This window comes from Tursiops truncatus, chromosome 13 (assembly GCF_011762595.2).
Source record: "Tursiops truncatus isolate mTurTru1 chromosome 13, mTurTru1.mat.Y, whole genome shotgun sequence".
In the NCBI taxonomy this organism is placed as follows: domain Eukaryota; kingdom Metazoa; phylum Chordata; class Mammalia; order Artiodactyla; family Delphinidae; genus Tursiops; species Tursiops truncatus.
Window position 1 is genome coordinate 49,122,198 of NC_047046.1, and position 24,288 is coordinate 49,146,485.

At 38.5% G+C, this 24,288-nt stretch overlaps 1 protein-coding gene across 7 annotated transcripts in view; it reads left to right on the plus strand.

The window, feature by feature from the left end:
• DTNA (dystrobrevin alpha) overlaps positions 1-24,288 on the plus strand; it is a 279,329-nt gene that overhangs the window by 46,727 nt on the left and 208,314 nt on the right. For all 7 annotated transcript variants that reach the window (XM_073790646.1, XM_073790647.1, XM_073790648.1 and 4 more), the window contains exon 2: positions 23,461-23,590. The gene's annotated coding sequence lies outside the window, so the exon portion shown is untranslated. The remainder of the gene's footprint in view (positions 1-23,460; positions 23,591-24,288) is intronic.

Here is a 24,288-nt window from a genome sequence, read left to right on the forward strand (position 1 = left end):
CATTTCTGGGATTCTTCCGGCAACAGCATTTACATGTATGAAATATTTCCACTTGAAATAATGTGAATAGTTTTCACCCAAATGTGCTATTTGTGCTACAAATCAGTAGATGAAATTCTTTGATGGCCTGTTGATCTCTGGAGAGGAAAAACTGGGGTGGGGCGGAGAGTGTGATTTTTACAAAGAAAAATTTTTTTGCTTGTTTCTGCCGAACACATCAATGTTTATAATCTTATGTTTTCATTTTGTGTCTAGTGTGATAGTCTTTACTTTCTCTTTGACATATGCCCCATTCCGTATAAAAACACTTTTCCAAAAATCTTTAAAGACGTTTCTTTTGTTTTTCTCCTGCTCTTTCCTGTCATGTAGCCACCTCACTCCAGGATTATGCTATATGTGATCCAAAGCTATATGTGATTATGCTATATATAATATATGCACATATATTATGCTATATGTGATCCAATTCAACCATAGGAAAGTGAAAACTCTTCTAAATTCACTTTGTTGTTCTGACATTAGTTTGTATGTGGTGGTAGGCTAGGAATATAAAAGTGGCATAAAGTTTGCTTTCAGATTCCAAGGTGTTCCTTATAGATCCAGTCAGGTATTTGGAAACTTCACTTATCTCAAAACTGGCACTTCTCACTCCACCAAAAAAAAAAAAAAAATAGAGTCCAGGGCTCAAAGTTTTAGATAAAGTTAATTACATGGGAGAATTTGAGAGTCAAAGGAGTCTTACATTTTTTTAAAGATTCCCCACTGCACAGAACAGCCAAGCAAATCTCAGATTACACTGCATTCTGACACCTGGCACAGAAAATGAAAATCCTCACATCCTAAAAGCGAAGTGTTTGAAGAGAAAAAGTTGACCTTCTGAGCACCTGAATTTACTGCCAAAGCACTAAAAAGGAACTATAAGCAGAAAAAGTATGAGTCAGGTGAACTCTTCATTCTACTTCAAGGCTGAAGTTCCAGTTATATGAATCAACAGAAAACGGTGAAAGAGGTGTGTGGGTGTGGGTGTGGGTGTGAGTGTGTGTTGTTTTCCCTACTTGTACACACCTGCTTTGCTTCTATGCCGCCCTTGGGACATAGTCTTTTTATAGTAATGGTGGTAATTAGATCCTTTCCTTTTTAGATGCTCTTAATCATCTTTTCGATTCGGAGCCAGTGTCTCTACCTCAAAATAGGATGAAAATTCAGGTTCTTAGTCTGTGGCACCCCTGGTCACTCCTAGTACTCAATGAATATTTACTGAGTTTGGAGACAGACACTATACCAGGTCTGTATGAAAAAGCTGCCACAATTGAGTGTTTGTGAATATCCGTTCTAATGTCAGTAAAGAATATAAAATTAGTGCATTGAATCAGACTCTTGGTCGTGTTAAAAACGGTTTTTTCTGTTACAGTGACACCAGGAGATGTGTTATGAAAGAATGTAGTTATTCTTCTTACTGTCAGATTAAGAATTTGCCTCTAAATCCTAATGTTCGTTAGTAATTTATTACAGCTCCATGACTCATGAGTCATATGAATGTTTAAAAATTACTTTCCATTTCCAACCTACTCCTAGTAATATTAAGAGTACACCCTTATGGATCTTAAACTTACCTCTTTGAAGTTTCAGTGAATTTCTAGTGGATACGTTTGTTGTCATCTTTTCCAGATCATTCAAAGCTTTATACACTTCAGATCTTCTTTTTAATACCCTACATTTTTTAGCCTGTCTTTATACAGCTACCTCCCTATTCCCTTTAGATATTTCATATATATCTTGTGAGCTGTGGTAGCGAGAACTACAAGTGGTACTTAAGGAATAGACACAGTGTTTTTGTAAGGTGGTCAGATCTTATTTCTGTATAATTGTATCTGTGCTTTCATTTCCTTATTACGTTCCTCATAAGACACTATGAGGATTCAATGAGGTAACGCTTGCGAAGTAACTAGCGCAGTGCTTGGTATGGTAAGCATGCAATCGATGTTAATTGTTACTATTGAATTTTATGGTATTTTAATGACCATATACCATGGCCAGCCACTTTTAGTTTTTAAATCCTGGGTTCCCCTCATTCAATAATATGGGATATGCTCCAGTCAGATGAACATCCCTAATACTCATGTCTGAACTTGTCTGTTTCATTCATGCAACAAATTCATTTAATGAGTAGTATAGGAATTGAGCTAGATCCTGGGAATACAGCTTCCAGATAGGTAAGGTCTCTGCATTTGAAGAGCCCACAAACAGGGAAGACTAACAATAGACATGTAATTACAATAAGGTGCCAGGAGATGTACAGAATCAATGGGACAGCATAAAAGGGGAGCCAACCTAGTCCAGGGGGCAGGTAGATTTCCTGGAAGAAGTGATGGTAAAGCTGAGACCTGGGGGTAAGTAAGAGTTAGCCAAACAGAGGGGGCAGAAGAAGGACAAAAGTGGAAAGATTACCAGAAGGAAAAGTACGTGTAATACTAGGAGGGGAAAGAAAATGCTGTTTACTGAGGAACTGAACAAAGTCCAGCATGGATGGAGAGGGGAGTAATAGAGAAGGCTGGAGACGTGGGCAGGCACCAGATCTCAGAAAGCCTTGGGATTCATGTCAAGGAGTTTGGACTGTGCCTGCAGTAGCTACGAAACTGTCCATGGCATATCTTCATCCATCTAATATCATTCGCCCTCTTTAACTACATTCTATACGGTTCAGCCCCATGCTATTTTTGTTATTGTTTTGTTTTTTTTTAATTTTTTTCTCTCTTTTTTTAAATTGAAATGTAGTTGATTTACAGTGCTGTGTTTCAGGTGTACAGCAAAGTGATTCACACACACACACACACACACACACATGCATATATATATTCTTTTTCAGATTCTTTTCCATTATAGTTTATTACAAGATATTGAATATAGTTCCCTATACTGTAGGTCCTTGCTGTTCATCTATTTTATATATAGTAGTGTGTATATGTTAATCCCAAACTCCTAATTTATCCCTCCCCTACTCTTTTCCCCTTTGGTAACTGTAAGTTTGTTTTCTGTGTCTGTGAGTCTATTTCTGTTTTGTAAGTAATTTCATTTGTGTCATATTTTAGATTCCACATATAAGCGATATCATATGATATTTGTCTTTCTCTGTCTGGCTTACATCACTTAGTATGATAATCTCTAGGTCCAGCCCCGTGATTTTGAAGCCCCTTTCCCATTAGTTCCCCAACATAACCCTGCCCACTGTCCACATGCCCATGTGTTTGCTTATTTCCTTGACTGAAATGTCCTTTCTCAAAGTCTGCAGTTCAATTCAGGAAGCATTTGCTGAGTAACTGGTGTGTGCCGGGCATTGTGCTCCTTCATCCCTCCAATGTCTTTTCATCCATCCATTCATTTATTTATTCTATAAATATTTATTAAGCACCAACATATAGAGGGAGTCATGCTACGTTTAAATGACACTTCTTCGGTGAAGGCCCCCAGATGCCCCAGCTGGACTAATCTCTCCCACGTTTCTTCATCCTCTGAAATCCTAATATCGTAAATGCATCTCTCCTCTGGCTCTTGGTACTTTTGATACCACATTACAGCTAATTACCTCATGAGTCTGAGTAATGAGTAGTGAGTCTTCATTACTCTACAAGATCTCCGTGCTATAGGGCAGGGGTCCCAAACCCCCGGGCAGTTGGACCGGTAGCAGTCCACAGCCTGTTAGGAACTGGGCTGCAGAGCAGGAGGTGAGTGGCGGGCGAGCGAGCCAAGCTTCACCTGCCGCTCCCCATCGCTCCCCATTGCTCGCATTACCGCCTCAACCATCCCCCACCCCACCCCCGGTCTGTGGAAAAATTGTCTTCCATGAAACCGGTTCCTGGTGCCAAAAAGGCTGGGGAACACTGCTATAGGGGACAGAGTTCAGGTCCAATTTATCATTGTATTTTCCAGAGCTCATAACTTCACACTATGAGCTGCAATGTTCATAATAAATACATAAATGAGTGAATACATTTTCTGGAAATGGATAAGAATAACCTTATTTTGGTACTTTCTAATGACCCACATTGTCAAGCAGAGCAATTAAATTATTTGTTTCAAAGTGATTAAGCCTAAATCTAGTACAATTCCTCGAAAAAATTAGTTTCTTACAAGAGTCCAAGATTTACATAAATACCTCATAGGTGGATAATATTTTATTAAGGCTTACACGTCTCAAGTATTCAATACTTGAAACTGTATCACCTCTAAGATCAGCGCTTATGCTTTTTGTATATTCTTATAATTACATTCAATCAGAAAAGAGGAAAACTAGAGTGGGCTTCTACCTGTTGATTGCTAAAAATAACATTCTTCCTCGCCGTAGCTTTTCAGTTCTACAGCTCTCTGCATGGATTTACCACTAGCATTTTTAGTGATTACTGCTGCATTTCCTAAGCACACCCGTCGTACTTGTGGCAGGTTCTGTTATTCACAGTGAATACTGGACTTGAATCCTGATTGTCTCCCCAATGAATGCTCTAGTTGAGGCTTGATTCTCTCCAGTGTGTTAGTGGTCAGTTTGAATAAAAGGACAAGGAAAAAACACTTAGCCCTAAGGAATTTTAAAGTATCACTGTGGAATCTGTGCTGAAATTCCAAACAGTTTTGAACTAGAGACCCACGATACAGATCTTCAGATACATGGGCCATTTCAGCCAGTTTGTACTTATGAAGACTTGCTAAGGCTGTCTGAGCTTTATTTGAAACTGTGTAAAAGGGTTTGAGGACTTTCCTTGCCAGCCGTCAGAGGACATTTTAGATAATCTGCTAAAGCCAACATTCAGAGTGTTCTTCAGAGAGGAAGTCTGGGTTAGGGTGGTGGCTCAGCAAGGAACTGTGGACTTAGTTATGGGCTTGGGCGGCCTCAGTCATTCATCTGGTTGCCATACTCCATTTTCTGTGATTGGACAATGTTCTTCCAGCTTGAGTAGTGATATCTCAAATAGCTGATATAACAGAGCTGTTGTGAATTGACAGGGAGGAGATTTTCACTTAGGAAATGACTCTTTGTGGGAATGTAAATTGGTGCAGCCACTATGGAGAACAGTATGGAGGTTCCTCGGAAAACTGAAAGTAGAGTTACCGAATGATCCAGCAACCCCACTCCTGGGCATATACCCAGGAAAGATGAAAACTCTAGTTCAGAAAGATACACCTGCACCAGCAGCACTATTTACAATAGCCAAGACATGGAAGCAACCTAAATGTCCATCAACAGATGAATGGATAAAGAAGATGTGGTACATTTATACGATGGAATATTACTCAGCCATAAAAAAGAATGAAATAATGCCATTTGCGGCAATATGGATGGATGTAGAGATTATCATACTAAGTGAAATAAGTCATACAAAGACAAATATCATATGATATCACTTATATGTGGAATCTAAAAAAATGATGCAAAGGAACTTATTTACAAAACAAAAGTAGACTCACAGACATAGAAAACAAACTTATGGTTACCAAAGGGAACAGGAGGGGGTTGGGATAAATCAGAGATTTGGAATTAACAGATACACACTACTATATATAAAATAGATAAACAACAAGGACCTATATTATAGCACATAGAACTATATTCAATATCTTGTAATAACCTATAATAGAAAGGAAACTGAAGAAGAATATATATATGTATGTATAACTGAATCACTGTGATGTATACCTGAAACACTGTAAATCAACTATACTACAATAAAAATTTTTTTTAATTTAAAAAATGACTCTTTGGAAATACTCCTGTGCTCTCATTTCTATTTAGTTACTTTCCACTCCTCACCCTGGTTAATAATCCTTGAGCAGTTATTGAGTACCTAGCTCTATGCTAGGTACAATACATTCATTATCTAAGTTAATGCACAAGATTACTCTAAGTAAGCACTAGTATTATCCTTAGATAAAGATAAGCAGATACTTTTAGAGAAAATAAGTAATAGCTATAATTTCACGCTCTTGGCCACTATACTGTACTCCTGCATTTTGCCAGTGTATATTCAGAGCATGCAGTACTTTTAACACTAGCTGGTGCATAGCACAGGGAGATCAGCTCAGTTCTTTGTGACCACCTAGAGGGGTGGGATAGGGAGGGTGGGAGGGAGACGTAAGAGGGAGGGGCTATGGGGATATATGTATACATATAGCTGATTCACTTTGTTACACAGCAGAAACTTAACACACCATTGTAAAGTAATTATACTCCAATAAAGATGTTAAAAAAAAAAAAAAGACTAGCTGGAACAGAGCTCAGTTGTGAAAGTTAATCTCTTGGGCACATTCTGGAAGCAAACCTCATACTCTGAGCCCCAAATGCAGAAGATTTTGGAACTCATCTTCCATGTAGGATAATTTTCCGCTATGTATGTATTTAGGAAGTTGGGTAGAATTATATATATAATAGAACTATATTATATATATAATATAACATTATATTCTATAGATATATAGAATATTAAGGAATTCTTTTAGTAATATATGTAATTTTTTTCAGAACCCTGTAGCATGCTGACAACATATGGTATTCTCTTATTCAGCTGGGCAAAATCTGGTAGTCAGGCAAGTAAACTGCTGGGTTCAAGAAATGACCTTCCCACAGTACAGCCACCTACCCCCAGCCTTCTCTGGGTCACTTATTGGAAATCACTGCCTCCCTTTCTCTCACACAATTGGTGGTACTTTGGGGTAAGAGGAAGATGAACATCAGCCTGGCATAAGCCGGGTCATTCACCCCACAACCAGGGCCTCCTCTCCCCTCCCCCACACCATCATTCCCCTGCTTAAAGATGCTCAGAATCCTACTTGTTTAACTTTATCTGGTAAAGGCAACAGTGGTTAAAAGCATAGCTATGCAGGTAAGTGTTTTTGAGTATTCTGTTCATCATTATTAACTATTATTAGATGAGAAGGAAAAACTCTTAGATATGTTAAGCAGACTGTTGTGCATTTTGCCAATTCAACTGTTGATTTTCTTATGTGTTTTCACCTTTTATCATGGAAATTTTATTGGTTTAATTTCTAATATTTTCTAAAAATATTCAAAGGGTCACTACTCTGGTTAAATTTTGTTCTCTTTCCTATTAGTACTTACGTTTACTGTTAGTACTGCTAGATAAATTTTTCTGGAAGTTAGATTGCCTGAGTATTTTTCTAAGAACTTGATGCATTTGAGTACAATAAAACTCTTATTTTGTTGGAGTATGAAAGGGTTGGTCTTTCCAGGAGTCTTATACTTGTGCCATGGAGTAGATAGACTCTCTGGGGAAAAAAGTCAATATTCATACACACAAAGAAATTGAGTTGTCAATTTACCTTATTCTTAAACCTATCAACTTTCCTTTCTACCCTTAAATGAGCACACAAGGGATGCTTCACATACACTCCCACCCCCAACACACACACACACACACACACACACACACACACACACACACGTATGCTTATACACACGCTCACAGTAATATTTAATTGTTGACTGTTTCTCTTGCTGCAGATGAAAGAATTAAGTTATACAAATGGACTTTATGTTCTTGACCACCATTCTGTGCTTTGAGGAATACCATTACAGGATGGCTTTATCTCATTGTCAAATTTTAGCACAGTTGATAAGTTCCTTTTATAAAGCTACAGTTATAAGTTCCTTTTATTTCTTTAATTAGGCATATCTCAGTCGTGAGTTCATTTCCAATTTTAATGTTGCTAAACGCTAAGCACAGACTGTCAATCCTAGAAAAGGTGAAGTAAGCCATTCATTAAAGCAATTCATCATGGTGAAGCCAGTGAAAGCTATATACTTTGTTTTTGTTTATTTTTAATTGAAGTATAGTTGATTTATCATGTTTCAGGTATCATGTACATGATGTGTCATGTACAGCAAAGTGATTCAGTTTTAGATATATGTTTTTCAGATCCTTTTCCATTATAGGTTATTACAAGATATTGAATATAGTTCCCTGTGCTATATAGTAGGTCCTTGTTGTTCATCTGTTTTATATATAGTAGTGTGTACCTGTTAATCTGTACTTTATCCCCCCCTCTTTGCCCTTTGGTAACCATAAGTTTGTTTTCTATATCTGTGAGTCTATTTCTGTTTTGTAAATAAGTTTCTTTGTATCATTGTTTTAGATTCCACAAATAAGTGATATCATATGATATTTGTCTTTCTCTGTCTGACTTTCTTCACTTAGTATGATAATCTCTAGGTTCATCCATGTTGCTGCAAATGGCAATATTTCATTGTTTGTTTATGGCTGAGTAATATTCCATTGTATATATATACCACATCTTCTTCGAAAGATCTATACTTTTGAGTTTTATTTCATGCCAGGAATCACATTCAAGAGAACAGAGGGGCTCCTCTTACCTTTAATGTCTGAGAATCGTGTCATTTTTCTTCTTCTGTTAATGGTGAAGCCATGCTAAAAGGACTTGAGATGAACTGTCAATCACCATTAACCCCTTTCTTCCTGAACTTCCAGGTCAGGGAGCAACCTGAAGTTGCTTTTTACTCTCATGTCGAAGCCTTCCAAGCCCTGTCAGTTTTCCCAAACCATGTTTTACAGTTGTCACAGCTGCCATCAATGGTGTGGCTTTTCTTTGTTTGGTTTCTCTGAAAGAGTAAACCCGTAAAACTTTAGAATATGTAGGAGTCCTTAATTTTGTTATATTTCTTGGTAATAAATCTAGGATAAAGACAAGAGAAAATTCTAACTATTAGATGGTGAAATGTTTTGTTTAACACTGTAATGCAGTTATCTAAAATTTTGTGCAATTAAGTCAGTCTGCTTTACATAATCTTTCCATATTTGTAGTCTTACTTAACATCTTTTAAATCGCAACCATTGGAATCAGATAATATAAGATTGCTGTGCTACAAATGCTGGAAGCTTCTGCTAGGTTGCCTAAATTTTTCTTGCTTTGTATGTTTTCCAAATATAGTCACTTTTTTTTTATGTTGCTCAGAAACACTTGTCCAGAATTTAGATGAAAAAATAAACTTGTCAAAAAGTTAAATGTGGTATAAACCAGTTTCCTTTCACTGTCCAAACTGAAAAGATTTTTTAAAAGTTACCCAAAGTGGTGGTAAAAGTGTTTATCTAGCTTTGATCCCTTATGAAAATGTTCATATTGTACCACTTAATGTAACGTTCAAATTTTTTAAATAAGAAAGCATGCATATGAAAAATATCTGAAAAATTATTAAAATGCGAACCTGTTAATTTCCTTTAAAACATTTCTGTAACTTTACATGAATTCACTAAATTTTGGATATATCAATTTAAGGAAAGAAGAATATTAGAAAGAGATTTTATGGGTGTATAATGAGCCATTCTCCAATAGAAGTCCCCCTTGCATAGCTTTAAATGAAGAAACATTTGAGGAACTTCACCCTTTCTTCCAACTAGTTCAGGAGCCAAGAACACCACTACCGTTTTATTGCTAGGATATTCCATTGGACAATCGTTCAGACTGGCCCAGTCACCATCAATGAGCCCTCTGTTCAGCTCTTTGTTTTCCAGCTGTACTCATAAAAAGTAAAGTCAATAGTTAAAGTTAAAATGGATGAAAGAGAAATTTAAGGGTAAGAGGTGAATGGCTTTGGAGCCCCAAATTGGCATCTGTTCAACTCCAGGCCTCCACAGTCCTCGAAGTAGATGATGGCTAAGATGAAGAAGAAGAGAAGCTGGGTGACATTTCTGATTCATGGACTAAAACTAAAAAGGATGGAGCAGCAAGGTACAGGAGAAAGGCTGCTAGGAACCTGTCAACACCAGCCAGAATTTAGGGGGATAATTTAATAGCACTGCGAAATCACACTCAAAACACAAAACACACATTCAGGCAAATCTGGAAAGTATGATTTTTCACTGGTTGATTTTAAAAAGCCAAATCAGTGTCTGGATTTTGCTTTTATCAAAATCCTTATTAAGTCAAAGTTTTAGCCCAATGTTTTATGATCCAGTTGGTACCACCACAGTCAAATCATTCTTGAGAGCATCTATATCTAAAACAGGTTGAAAAGTTCAGGAAGCTACACCAATTCATTTCTACAGAGCTCATTTTGTTTTTCTACAAGAGTGATGAGAGGAAAACATTTTCAGCATCTTTGGCGGTCCCTTTCATTCTTAGTAAGGTGGCCAGAATTAAATGAACTATGACAAATGCCCCTTCACCCCTGGACCTAAAGTTGAGGCCAACTGGACATTTAAGGTAGGATGTCTTCCAGGGCTTTGGCTTACGTTGTACCCATTCTTTGGTGTAGATCTCCAAGTCAGCACCTTGAATGGAACTTTGAAGCTGTAATTTTTCAGTGACCCACTACCATGGCCCCCTTCCTATCCCTTGTGTGTGTGTGTGTGTGTGTGTGTGTGTGTGTGTGTGTGTGAGAGAGAGAGACAGAGAGAGAGAGAGAGGGAGAGAGAGAGACTGGAAGGAGATGAAATCAAATATCTTCTAAAGCAGCATTGTCCAGTTGAAATACAATGCGAGTCACATATGTAATTTTAAATTGTCTAGTAGCCACATTTAAAAATAGAAACAGGTGAAATTAATATAAATATATTTTACATAACCCAATATATCAAAAATATTATCATTTCAACATGTAAGCAATATAAAAAGTTATCAAAAAGATATGATTCATTATTTTTTGTGCTGTATCTTTGGAATCCAGTGTGTATCTTATACTTCCAACGCATCTTAATTTGGATGAGGCACATGTGAACTGCTCAATAGCCACAAGTAGACGGTGGCTATCGGATGGGACAGCCCGGATCTAAAACATGACTCCCTCTTAGCTCAACAGTATCCCCTTTGAAATGCCTAGCTTCTGACATTTCAGCTCTCAACCTGAGTATGTTTTTCTTCACAGAAGAAATCCATATGGATAATATCATAATCCAGGTTCCAATACAGACACACACACATGAACACACACAGGAACTCACATCCGAGCTTTAATGACCTATCCGGATTTCCTTCTAAATAAACATGAAAAAAGAAATATTTCCTCTCTCTAGGGCTTTCTGATGCAGCATGGGTACCTGTTATCTTGCACATTAATGGGTTACCATATTTGGTGTTGTCAGAGCTGCTGACTCATGGCCCATGCTGCCGCGCTGCCCATGGTGCTTGTTTGACAGCATGCCAGTGACAGCTGCCTCCAGCTTCTGAAAGGCTGACCTTGTAACAGCATTCACATTCTTTTGCGTGGCTTTTCTGACATACTCTCAACTCAAAAACTGTTTTTAAAACAAAAGTATAATGAAGTATTGAGCTTCTAAAAACAATTGTATTTCAGTTCATTAGATTATCTGAGTGTGTCAAGCAGGGCAAACCACCAAGACAATGAATACACAGAGGGAACCATCCTTGAAAGTAGACATTTGAGCTAGAGGCATATAATACTTGGGGACAGTGTTTTAAGATAACATGGGCATCCAAGTGAAACAGGGCTGTCACAGGATCTATTTTTCAACTTTCTCAAGAACCTTTATTAGCTCTATATTACTGAGCTATTTGAAACTCTCTTTAATTTTTTCAAAATTAACTAATTTATCTCATTTCCCACCCTAAAAGTTTCTTCCTCAAGTTCAGCTTCTAAACAAGAGGATATAATATGTTCTCCATCAATTAATAAATGCTAAGCTACTATCAAATTCTTAAAATGGGGATCAAATTAGCCAGTAACTACTAGATACAACTCTAGCCAGTGGATAAGATGATCCTTCACACTGTACTCATCTCTGCATGTAAAACACAATATTTACCTTTCAGCCAGCCTGCCTTCTGTTGGAGCAAAACTTTTGATTCTTTCCCTGGTGGCTAGGTCTGGAACTCTTGTGCACTCTAAGTCTTAAGTCTCTCCTCAAACTGATTTCCCAATTCCTTCTTTCTGTTGCCTATTATCCCAGAATCTAATCTGAACTAACAGTAAAATTACTATGTGGTTCACATCTCACACAAAGTAGCCAAAGTCTGCTTTACTGATTTTAGTGAGTTTCCAGTAAAGAAACAGAATGGAGTGTTCAGCTAATTGTTTTGGCACTTTGTAGCCACTAGAGGGCGATCAAGGCTCCCCTCTATCCTCCCTTCCCACCCTTGTAAACCCAATGAGTGGTGACAGAGATGAGTCAAGGGCACAGTACATTGATCCATGAAATGGAGGGGAAATGAAATTATATCTTTGGAGAAATGCAAAATATGGTAGCCTGCAAACCCTGCCAACATGTTATGTTTGATCTATCCATTTGTAAATTTGAAGATTTCTTGTAAAAATATGGATTTCCACCCTGACCATGAAAATAGGAATATATGGCCATACTGGGTCCATGCTTGTACTTGGGACAACCAGAGGAGCTGCTGTCTTTCACCAGGGCACACACTCTTCATTTCAATTCCATCTCTAACTCGCTCTATTATTTTTCCAACATTGAGACCAAATGGCTTGTGCCACTTATAATCAAGCTTTTTGCATCGTTGATTTCTTGTTGTTAAGAGCTGTTTGGTTTTGGATGTTTTCTGTTCTACTCAGGTCAATATCAAAAGTAATAAAAAGAAAAATAGACCAAGTGAACCTCTTATAATTACAAGGAAAATAAGAGAGAGCATACGTCTTTGAAGAAATAAAAAACATTCGTAGGGATAAAATATGCATGCAGAATGTGCCTGGGTCTCCTTGACCTATACCCACCTATTTCCCCCATTTACATCAGTTAGATGGGCCTATGAGCTTAGAGTTTTCCTACACTCAGAATCTCTGCCAAATTCCTGTTGGTGAGAGTGCAACATACATGTATGCACGTGTGTGTGCATACGTGCCTCACCCTTTCCTGAGGCAAATACCCTCATTCCCACTTTTTTCCTTAGAGACCATTTCCTTGAATTCAGTTTTCTCCACAAAGTGGTCAAATCTGGAGGACTGAGATTTGGGCAAGAGTAAATGTTGTAGGAAAGACATTTCTCAAGCGTTGGTTCTAGGCCTTAGGCAAATGGTGCCCCTGTGACTCCTTGTAATCTGGCTTTTTGATCAGTGTAACCCACTGGTAATATCCGCTTCCCTCACACGACTGTGGCAGGTGGCAGATCAGGGATTGAGAGATCATGGGTCCCCGTCAAAATCCCATCTCTCATTTGTCATCACCAACTCTAACTACCAAGAAATCTCTCTCCTGATTGACTACATAAGGATTTTCAAAATCAGCCTACAAAGGGCAAACTATCAATCTCTGTACTCAACTTAGTTGGAAAATATATATATATGCATGTAGCTTATACTCACAGAGGAAATGTAGAACTAAATTTAGATTGGTGTAGCATAAACAGATTCCAACAAACACAGTTGATATTCTGATTTACTCACATCATTGTTTCTTGATCTCAAAAAGAAGCGATAATATAAATGTTATAATCATAGTTAATACTTGTTGAGTTTACTGTGGGTCAGGCACTATGCTAAGGGATCTCCTTTAATCCTTGGAACAGCTCTGGGCGGTAAGATCTGTTGTTATTCCTATTTTAGAGGTGTGGAAAATGGGGCTTGGAGTGGGTAGGTAACTCAATCACTATTACATAAACATTAAATCAAAAGTGAGGTGAGATGTACCACCCCATTTACCACCACTCTGTCCAACCTCAGAGCCTTCACTCAACCACCTTCTTGTATTCCCTTCCTTTTAGGCCAATGGTTCTCAAAGTGAAGTCCCAAAGACACTTTCATGGGGCCCTTGAGGCCAAAACTATTTTAATAATAACCCTAACATATTATTTGCCATTTTGATTGTGCGAACATTTGCACTGATGATGAAAAAGTAATGGTGGATAAAATTGGTGAATTGTATTATAAATCAAGGCAGTGGCACCAGACTGTACTGGTTAGTAATTATCTTCTTCACTGTCGTGCAAAAACAGTAAAAAACAAAGCAGGCAACGATAACAACAACAAAAATCTTAATCCATCTTGAAACTCTGATGCACATCTTTTTAATATCCTGTGTGAGGCAATGGAAAGCGTAAAGTGCTCTTGAAATATATTGAGGGACCATGGGTGTCTGAGAGTAAGACTGTTTGCTGTGCAAACTGAACTAGCCACATCTTTCACAGAACAACCTGTTTTCTTGAAAGAACAACTGGCAGGCACACTATGGTTACTCAGATGTGGTATTTGGTGACGATTTCCTTGAAAATGAATGAAGGGAGCCTGTCACAGCAGAGAAAACCAACAGTATTCTCTGACAATGACAAAATTCAAACTTGGAAGTAAAAATTAGAAATTTGGAAAGCTTACATCTTCCACTGTGAGCCTGACAGCTTCCCAATACCTAAAAGACATTTCTGATGAGATTGATGGTGACATTAACGAATACGACTCTTTGTTATTGAGAGTGAAATGGATCAACATTTGGAAGATCTGCATAACACAGTGAACCAATACTTCTCAAATGGCCAACTCATGATGTTGGAAAATCACGCATAAGTTAAAAAATCAATACAAATATGAGACAGATCATGAATTTTGGTGTAATGGACTATGCCAGGTTCATTGATGTGGTTTCAGATTCCACATGGCAACTCACCTTTACGAAACAACACTTGTCGAGTTTCAGAGGCGAATCAAAGGAAAATATCCACAATCATCTGGAAGGCTATGAAATACTCTACGTTTCTGAACTGCATATCTGTGTAAGTTTGGAGTTTCTTCATATTCTTCAACCAAAACAACATATTGCAATAGGTTAAGTGCAGGAGCAGAAATGAAAACGCAGCTATCTTCTTTCTATGAAGCCAGAAATTAAAGAGTTTTCCAAAAATGTAAAAAGCACACCCTACTTCTCACTACATTTTTTGTTTTGGAAAACGTTACTATTTTATTTTTAAAAAGATACCATTTATGTTACATTTAAAAGGTTTATCATTGTTATGTAAATACATTTATAAGTAAATATTTTTTTAAATTTCTAAGTCAATTTCTAATAAGTTAAATATTGATAGATATAACACACATAATCACAAGCTCTATGGGGCCTTCAGAACAAAAGGTTTGCGTACCTATGATGTAGGGTATAATATTTTTTTTTAACTCCAAAATGGCATGGAAATTACTGATACCAAATTAAATGTATATCTTTTATCTCCATTTTGTTAAAAGACACTCATCTTCTCTGAGTCAGATGAAAATAAGTCAGGGTCTCAGGTGTCCTCAGGGGCTACTAGGACATCGGGCATATTCAAGGCCATCAGTCAAGGTCATAGTGCACCACTGAAGGGCAAGGCCCGAATTGGCTCCCAAAATCAGATCCTTCTGTCTCTTTATGATTTCCAGAAGAAACACTTCTTTGTCTAAGAAAACACTCTCCATATTTTGCACATAAATATTTTTTCTGGGGAAACAAGATACATGAGATGTATTACAAACAAAAAAACGTTTGTCACTGAAATTGTGTCCAAATAACTGCTATTATGCGGACATGTTTTTTAATGAGAGTGAGCTTTCTGGTTAGGTTTTATGTAATCTATTAGAGAAGAGTAATGTTTAAAAAGGTGGAATTCTATCTGCTTAGTACAAAAAGTTAATTCAAGATATTTGGAGGAGGTATGGTTCTCTGCATGGAAACCTTTATTCCCGTATTTATCCATCACTTCGTTAATGTTAAGAATGTAACTGGTAAAGGTCCAGAAAATCTTTTTTTAATGTGGCTCCCCGACCCCATATCCAGTTTCATGACTTCTTTCCCTCCTTCCTCCTTCACTCCCTCTTTCCTTCCTTTCTTCTCTCCTTCCTTCCTTTCTTCTTTTCTATTTGTTTTGATCTTTACATCATGATAAAATCAAACAGAACATATCAAATCACAAGGCATGATTAATCTCTAAGAAGTGTGCAGGACTTTAGCAAATGAATGAACATAAATTTGAAACAGATATTGATGGTCACATATCACCAGGGAAATTTCAGTAGAATCTATGATATACCTGCCTGCGGCTAATTAAAATTTTGTCTTTTTAAAAATTCATTGGATAAATCTTTGACACATTCTGATTTAACACTCAAAGTTCAATTTAATTCTCTTTTTGATCAATTTGGCAGGTGTACTGAGATGCAAGAGACAAAAGGCTGAGCTTGGGTAAATCTTTTTTCTCCTGGTCAGCAAAAAATCTGTTCATCTTTACGCCTTTCTTGGAATTAAGTTCAACATGCAGAGCTTAAAGTTTTAATGACGTCACCGCTAGGGGATAGTTTTTGTATGTACTCAGTGTAGGTGCATATTGTTCATAAAAGGAGATTTTCATTTAAGAAAACTTTTGAGACAATTCAGTTTAGTGATTGTGAAGTTAACGAGACACTCACTGGTCTCACAGTTGTATTTTTTTAAGCTACAAAATGAGGTAATCACTCTCTCTAAAAGCATATTCTGGAAAAAAAAATGGCTCCTGTGTTTCTGATATTTGGGGATACATGGGTTTTGTACAGTAGAGGTTTCTATAACAAAATAAGCACTACTATAAAATAAAATGATCTACTGCCTTCTGAAATATAACAGAAATGCGTTCTGTGTGGATGTGAGCGTGTATAAAGCACATGAGTAAACTAAAGAAGGGTTTGGTGACTGTGGATGCCCCATAACTTCATATGTCATATCCTTTAATTAGCAAGTTTGATAAAATAATTTCATAGCCAGAAACGAGGAAGTATTCATGCTGAATATGTGTGGCTCACTAATAATAAAAAGGATACAAAAAACAAAATTAAAACTTGAAATAAAATTATATATAGTTTATAGTCCCTCAATTTCATTAAAAATTATGTGTGTATGCATATATATGTATAGATAATGAGATATAATGTTTAGATAATATAGTAAATGTAGAAAACCTTCATAGGGATTGTCTCTGGGTAGTGGAATGTGGATGACATTAGTTTTCTTTATAATTTATTATATTTTCCACATTTCTTAAAAGTACTTTATTTTTTTAAAAAACTCTAAGTTTCCAGCCATCTCTGATTCATTTTTTATTAAACCTGCTTCTTCATAAATAGTGGTGTATAGCTAATTACTTTTACATTTATTATTATTATTATATTATTTATTTTTGGCTGTGTTGGGTCTTCGTTTCTGTGCGGGGGCTTTCTCTAGTTGCAGCAAGCGGGGGCCACTCTTCATCGCGGTGCGCGGGCCTCTCACTATCGCGGCCTGTCCTGTCGCGGAGCACAGGCTCCAGACGCGCAGGCTCGGTAGTTGTGGCACACGGGCCTAGTTGCTCCACGGCATGTGGGATCTTCCCAGACCAGGGCTCGAACCCGTGTCCCCTGCATTGGCAGGCAGATCCCCAACCACTGTGCCACCAAGGAAGCCCTACATTTATTATTTTAAAAAAGAAAAAATGATGGACACTCAAGTGAGCTCTCCATGATTGAGCTCCTCTGTGAGGGACACTGCCCAGGTTCAGTGCAAATCATTAAACATATGGGGAGGATGTTCTTTTAAAATGCAAATATCATCTGGGTAAGCAACTGCCTTCGCCTACAGTGAGATGCAGCAGATAGAAACACAAAGGCATTCCCTCTGAAAAACATGCTGTGCAAGGAACAGAGCTGAGAAATCCTTTATAAACCACCTTCTTCCTTCTCAGCACCTTTAAAACAGTTGACTGAATACCCGCCTGAACTGATGTTGACAAGCGTATATTTTTTTTCTTACGGGTTCCTGAATGTCAGCAGGCCTCTGGCTTTATGCTGGGAAAAAATTCCACATTCACTGCAGAATGTATATGTCCATTCCTCTGACAGCTATTTCATCCAAATAGTGTTGTTCTCTCCACTTTATCTTACTTTAACCTGAGTGATGAAGTATAATTTTTTTATCCCTGTCTGTTGGTGAAATATCAAGAGGAAAACGGGACACTCTGCTACTATCTTCCACTTGCTCAAATATCCTCTTGTGGTCTTGTTATATGTCCTAGGGGGTAGTAAAGTAGCTGAGAGGTGAGGCAGGCAGTGACTCTACTTTCCCTGTGTAGGTATCTAGATTTTTAGAATTGTGAAGTACAGCCCATGTTTCTGCCATCATTGAGCTGTCTGATGGACAGGGATTACAGATGCACGACTCCCTCTGAGATTAGATTCATCTCCCTGATTATTTGGCCAAAGACTTCAAAACTTCACAGAAATGAGGTGTCTGCACAGCAAGAAGCAGATGCAGCCAGTCTCAACAGTAATTCCCTTGGCGCCCAGAATTTCTGCTGGGATTCTAGTGGCTCTGCCCTTCTGCGATTGGGCGGATCACACTGGACTGGAGCAGCTAGGCTGTCCCACCGCTACAGCCTCTTTATCCTCGGAGCCTGAAGCAACAATCTATGCGCTTAATAGGAAATATGTGCAGACATCCAAGACCTTCCTGGTTCTCAGGCTGAACTCTGTGTCAACAAGAACAAATCTTTGGAACAAAGAGGGTGCCCCAGTAGCCATCCCTGTGCACTAATTCTGTCTCCAGCTTTAAAGCATCCAGAAAGGCCCATCTCCACAGTCTCCTCCCTGATTCTGACCTAATAATAACCTTGTATCTGGAGTGATTCTGATTTTAGTCCAAAGGCCATGATCCCAAATCCACTTTACTGTAGCTTCCTGAGCCACTTTAATGTTCTTAGGCCAGTAACTAATGATCTGGTGACATGATCTCATAAGTTTATACCACAACTCTGTGTAGGAAAGAGTGAGAAAACACTGACCGTCAGAATGTTTGCTAATTGTTCCACCATCAATTGAACAAACATTTAGTGAGGAGAATTATTCATCATTAAAGATGATGTGCTAAAGACGATGAAGAAATAAACAAGACAGTCCCTGCCAAGTTGCATATATTCTTATACAGAGAAGAAAATTTATAGCCATTGTACGTACATGTGCTACAGAGAAGGAACACAAAGCATGGTGTGCAGACACCAAGGTCCAGGTACAGAGGGGCTAAGAGTAGAGCTGGGCGATGCGGGAGGAGTTTGTTGCAGTAGATAGAGTTGGAGGAGCTTCCAGAGAGGAATTAGGCCTAACTTGTGTGGCGTCAGAGGTCTGGAGGAGACCAGTGGTAAAATTAGAGGATACTATTAGGACTGAGGGGACTCGAACCATCTAACCAGTGTTTCTTAGCCTCGGCAGTGCTGTCACTTAGGACTGATAATTATTTTCTGACGGGAGCTGTCCTGTGCCTGTAGGGTGTCCAGCAGCATCCCTGGCCTCTACCTACTAGATGTCAGTCTCACTTACCCTCCCTCCACCATCAGAAATGTCTCTCTACATTGCCAACTGTCCCTGGGGTGGGGACGAAATCATCCCTGGTTGAAAAGCACTGGTCTCAACCAATACCCTCATTTTACTAATGTGAAAACAGCAACCCAGTTAAGTATAAATGATTTGCCCAGCTAGTTAGTGGGAGAGACAAAAATAAAACCCAGGCTTCTGATCCTATTCAGCCTCCTTTCTGTAACATCACACGGTGCTTCAAGGACCTTTCAGATCTGAGTTTTTCCTCTTCCTCCAGCCTCATTGTTGTTAGGTAGTTAGGGATCTGACTGATGCTGTGTGTGTGAACAGGGGTAGCCAGAGTCCTGAGCTCGGCCTCAGCACTGGCATGACACCCTAGCATGCCACTGGGCTTTGGTTTTTTAATTTTATTGAAGTATAGTTGATTTACAATGTTGCGTTAATTTCTCCTATATAGCAAAGTGATTCAGTTACACATATATATTCTTTTTCATATTCTTTTCCATTATGGTTTATCACAGGATATTGAATATAGTTCCCTGTGCTATACAGTAGGACCTTGTTGTTTATCCATCCTATAGATACTAGTTCCTAGCATGCCATTTGTGACCATGGCAGCAAAGAGTCATTCGTAAAAATCAGGACCTATTTAAGTTGTTGGGAAATTATCTGCACGAGTAGTTATTGTTTCCCAAGTGACTTTGACCATTCTTAGCCAAATCCCTTAATAACTGCTACAACTTAAGACAACTGACAGTGTAAAATTCCAGAAAAGCCCCACATGCATGCTTATGAGTGCAGTGCGACGCCCCATCTTTGCATTTTTCTGGGGAGCCCTTTGCAGATCTCTGGTCTTCATCATCTGTAACTGGTCCTCAAGACACTGAACCTGCCCCCTATGACTACAGTGATCTGAAAGTGGTCTCCATCCTAACCTCTGAAGTCTAGAAAGCTGGACTCATAACACTATAGTCTCCCAAGCATAACTAAAAGAGAAGAAAAGGCTACAGAAGACATACTAGACAACTTCGTCTTCAATCCTCCTTTTCACAGTTAGGCAATCCTAGTTCTACCTAACAAGGAAAATAGACATAATGCTCACTTGGGTTCTTCATTTTTTCGGAGTGAATAAAGGCCTTTGAATTTTTCCCATTGTGAGGAAATTATTTTCAGTATGGTGCAAACTCATAGGGGTAGAAAGAGGAAACTGGATCAAATGTTTATAAGAAAAGAGGACCACAAGGTATATTCATTCATTCATGCAATAAGTATTACTGCCTATTTGTTAGGCATTGTTCCAAGCCTCAGGGGTACAGTAGTGAACAAAGTTCCTGCCTTCGTGGAGCTTACATCCTAGCGTGAAGTGACAAACAATGAATAAATAATAAGTAGTAGAAGTGCTATATGGGTGAATATATATGAAGGTAAGCAATAGAGAATGAGGGAGCAGTACTGTTTTAGGTGGGAAGATCAGTAAGGACATGAATGTGAATAAAAATGTGAATATTCACTCCAGTCTAGTATTTGGTTTCCTCCCACATAACCTCATTTGGGAGTGTATGTGCTTGATCAAGTCCCACTACCACCAATGATTATCAAGCCTTTATTTAAATTGATACCATGAGTGTAAAGATTACTATCTTGTTTTGGTGGTCCATCCTGTTTCTGTGTGCTCTACATTGAGGAGATTATCTTAATAAGAAACAATCCGACCCCAGCAACTTCCATCCAAACTATAGGACTAAAATATGGCGCCCCAGATGAACCAAATACTTCTTTCTCTTGTGGTACTCAGTGGTAAGGTATTGACTCCTAACTCCAATCCGGACACTGACCAAAAGCTCTTCAGGGAGCCAGATGAAAGGAGACAGAGTTTTATTTTATCCCATGACACTAAATTTTAACTTCAAGTCACACAGTCAAACTAGAATTTGATAGCTGATGTAGAATGAAATAAGTTAAAGAGAGAAAAGTATCATTTTCTCTTCCTAATCAATTTTCACATGAGAATTTTGCTTTGCAAGTGTCTACCGGGCTTCTGGGAGAATAGAGGGGAGGACGGATGCCTTTAATTCAGTGACAGTTTGGGAGGTGGCCACCCTCAGACTCAAGACTAGAAAGGATTATGGATAATCAGTCTGCATCCTCTGAAGTGGTCTCAGGGGACAGAAGCCAAGAGGGGTGGGGATGGAGCTGCCTACCAGACAGCTGGTTTCAATCACTGCCTATGAGATACAGGCTGAGATGGGGGCCACTTCCTGGTCGAGAAGGAATAGCAAAAATGAAAGCTGGCTCATAATCAAGATATCATCCAAATGGCAACTTTCACTGCAGTCACAGATCCCAGTTAAGGCGTGAAACCTGAACCTCCCTGTGGGTCCTTTCACACAGCATCTCTATCTGAGCTCATCGCCCTCCTAGTCGATTGCAATCTGGGATGACCCAGGGACCTGGGCAAAAACCAAAAATGCAAAACGTGCTTCCCAAAATTGCCAGGCAGAGGAGTATAAGCAGAAGCTTGATCCTAAGAGGTGCCCAGGCCTCAGAGATTTCTTGAGTGACTCTACATTGCCAGATATAGCTGGATGTAAGTTTATCTGTATGTGTAAGATGTATCATATACACATATATAGTCATATAAAATTATATAAGATGGTGTAAGATTTCCATTTATTTCCTGTTGCTCTGACTTGGAGAGCTGCATTCATGAGGGAGGGATAATATTTTTAACATATAACTTATTCCCAGATGCATAGGTCTAATTTACCCAAACCCCAATTTTTTTAAAAATTAGTAGCATGTACGTTAAGAAACCAAAAAATATCTGAAAGTGCTACTGTTGTAATAATACATTTAATTCAAAGAATGTCAGTTGTATGCATGTCCCTAGAATCTAAGTACAGTGAAAAACTATTGGATTCTAATGTGAGAGAACAGGTGTTAATTGTGTCGTGAAAATCTCTTTATATCCTGTTAAATAAATATAATGCAATCATGAATATATCTGAGAACTTGGATTAGAGGCAGGGGGGAGTTATTGTATAGAATTTTCTCTATGAACCCAAAAGCCTAGGAGGCCTGAAGCCATGAAAGTTAAAAATAATTATGCCCTTGTTTTAGATAACCTGGACCGAAGAAGACAGTTGGGAGAGGAAAGCGAAGGGTGGGTCTAGAGACAGAGGCCATCTCCCACCAGCCAGAGTACAGAGCTAGGCTCCTCTGTCCCTTCCTTTTCTGGCTTTACTGCCATCAGACATCTTCTCCGCTTTATTTGCTGTGATCCCCCTTCCCCCCATTCTCTTCCTTCTTCTGAACATGGGATTTCCTGACTTCACATTTCTGCTCCTTCAAGCCACCTAGCACGTGGGATAGTAACATCCAGCCTGTGTGTTGGTGAAAAGAAGAAAGGGGGGAAGGGAAGGGGAAGAAAGAAAGGTGGGAAGGACTAGCTGATGAGAGATGGTGGGTAAAGCATCTGGTCACTTTCATGCAGCAGGACTCTTGGGCAAATTGCCGCGTGCGACCTGGAGCCTCTCCTTCCATTCTCATCTGTGAGTTTTCTCAGAAGGCAAAAGATTATAAAAATCATTCCACCCTGTTAAGAAACACCAACAGACCATATTCTGAACTATTTACTATCTACGTCATTGCTCTACAACATCATAAAGCGTGCGGATCATTCAATCATGTCAGGGTGCCTCTGCGGTAGCCTACACCTGCATCTACCATCGGAGGCGATGCCAGTCTGAGGATTCTGCCTTCAACTGTAGTTTCCTTGGCTTTAGGAGAAATTATGGTGACACAGTATTCCAGAAAATTACCAACTTGGAAAACAGAAGATTCCAGGTTTTCCCATTTCTGGGTTTTTAATCAACCAAAAACAAGAGGCAGTGTTAGCAGCCCAAGGTTCAAGGCTACTCTGTTACTAACCAGCTGCTTAATCTTGGACAGTCACTTTACCCCTCTGGTCCTCACCATCCTCCTCTGTAAAGCAACTTCTGGCACAAATGTCTATTTTTTCAACATTTCTTATAGTAAATGAAAACCAAAGTTCTGAGTTGAGTATTACAAATCGTTCTTAGTGGATGAATGGATTTGTAAAACACCATATGTTCTAGATCTGCCCATTCTGTTTCTGTAATAAACATGTAAGTGTGAGTTGCTTAGTTAAATAAAAGTGTAATTTCTCATTGCAGATAAGTGAGATTTACCAGTCCCTGGATGAAACGCTTGGAAAGTCTTTAAATGCCAGAGTTGACTGCCATTTCCAAGAAAAGAAAATAGATGGTTTTGAAAAGTCCATGCTGTTTCTTCATTGAATTTTAGGTGAGTGAGTCTGAGACAAGAAATTTAAGATGGACATTGAACTATTTCCCCTTAAAGTGTTTCTCTTCTTTGCATGAAAAGAAAATGGGGTTCAATATAACCAGCATTTTATACTTTTAATGAGGTGCCACATAGTGAAAGACTTAGTTTCTGTGCCTTTTGTTTATTGATTTTTATTATCAGAAACCATCTTGAATGATGAGGTGTAAGACACAGAGATGACCTTGACATCTCTTGCTGATTTCTACTAAGCAGATGCGGTAATACTTCATTCTATTCTACAGGTCATCAAGTTTTTAAATATATAACAGTATTTAATATCAAAGTAATAAGCAAAAATGAGCTAAGACCGTGTTTTAATGATATAAATGAGAGAAAAATTTAATGGTGAAATGACAGTTTAATCATTACAGGTCTGGGTGTGAGATAAGGCTAACATTTCAGAGGCTGCCCCCCGGGAGATCTCATATTGCTTAATTTAAGGCAGGGCATGGTTTAGGTTAGGTGTGGTTTTCAAACTGCCGTGCACAATTAATCATGCACATGTGCTCACACAGTAAACTTTGTTTTCCTGATCATGAGATAGATGGATATATATTTTTTACATCACCATACGTAATTACCCTTCCATGCTACAAAAGACATGAGCGTACAAATTGGTGCCTATTAGTCTGCAGTATGCCACTGTCATTTCTCAG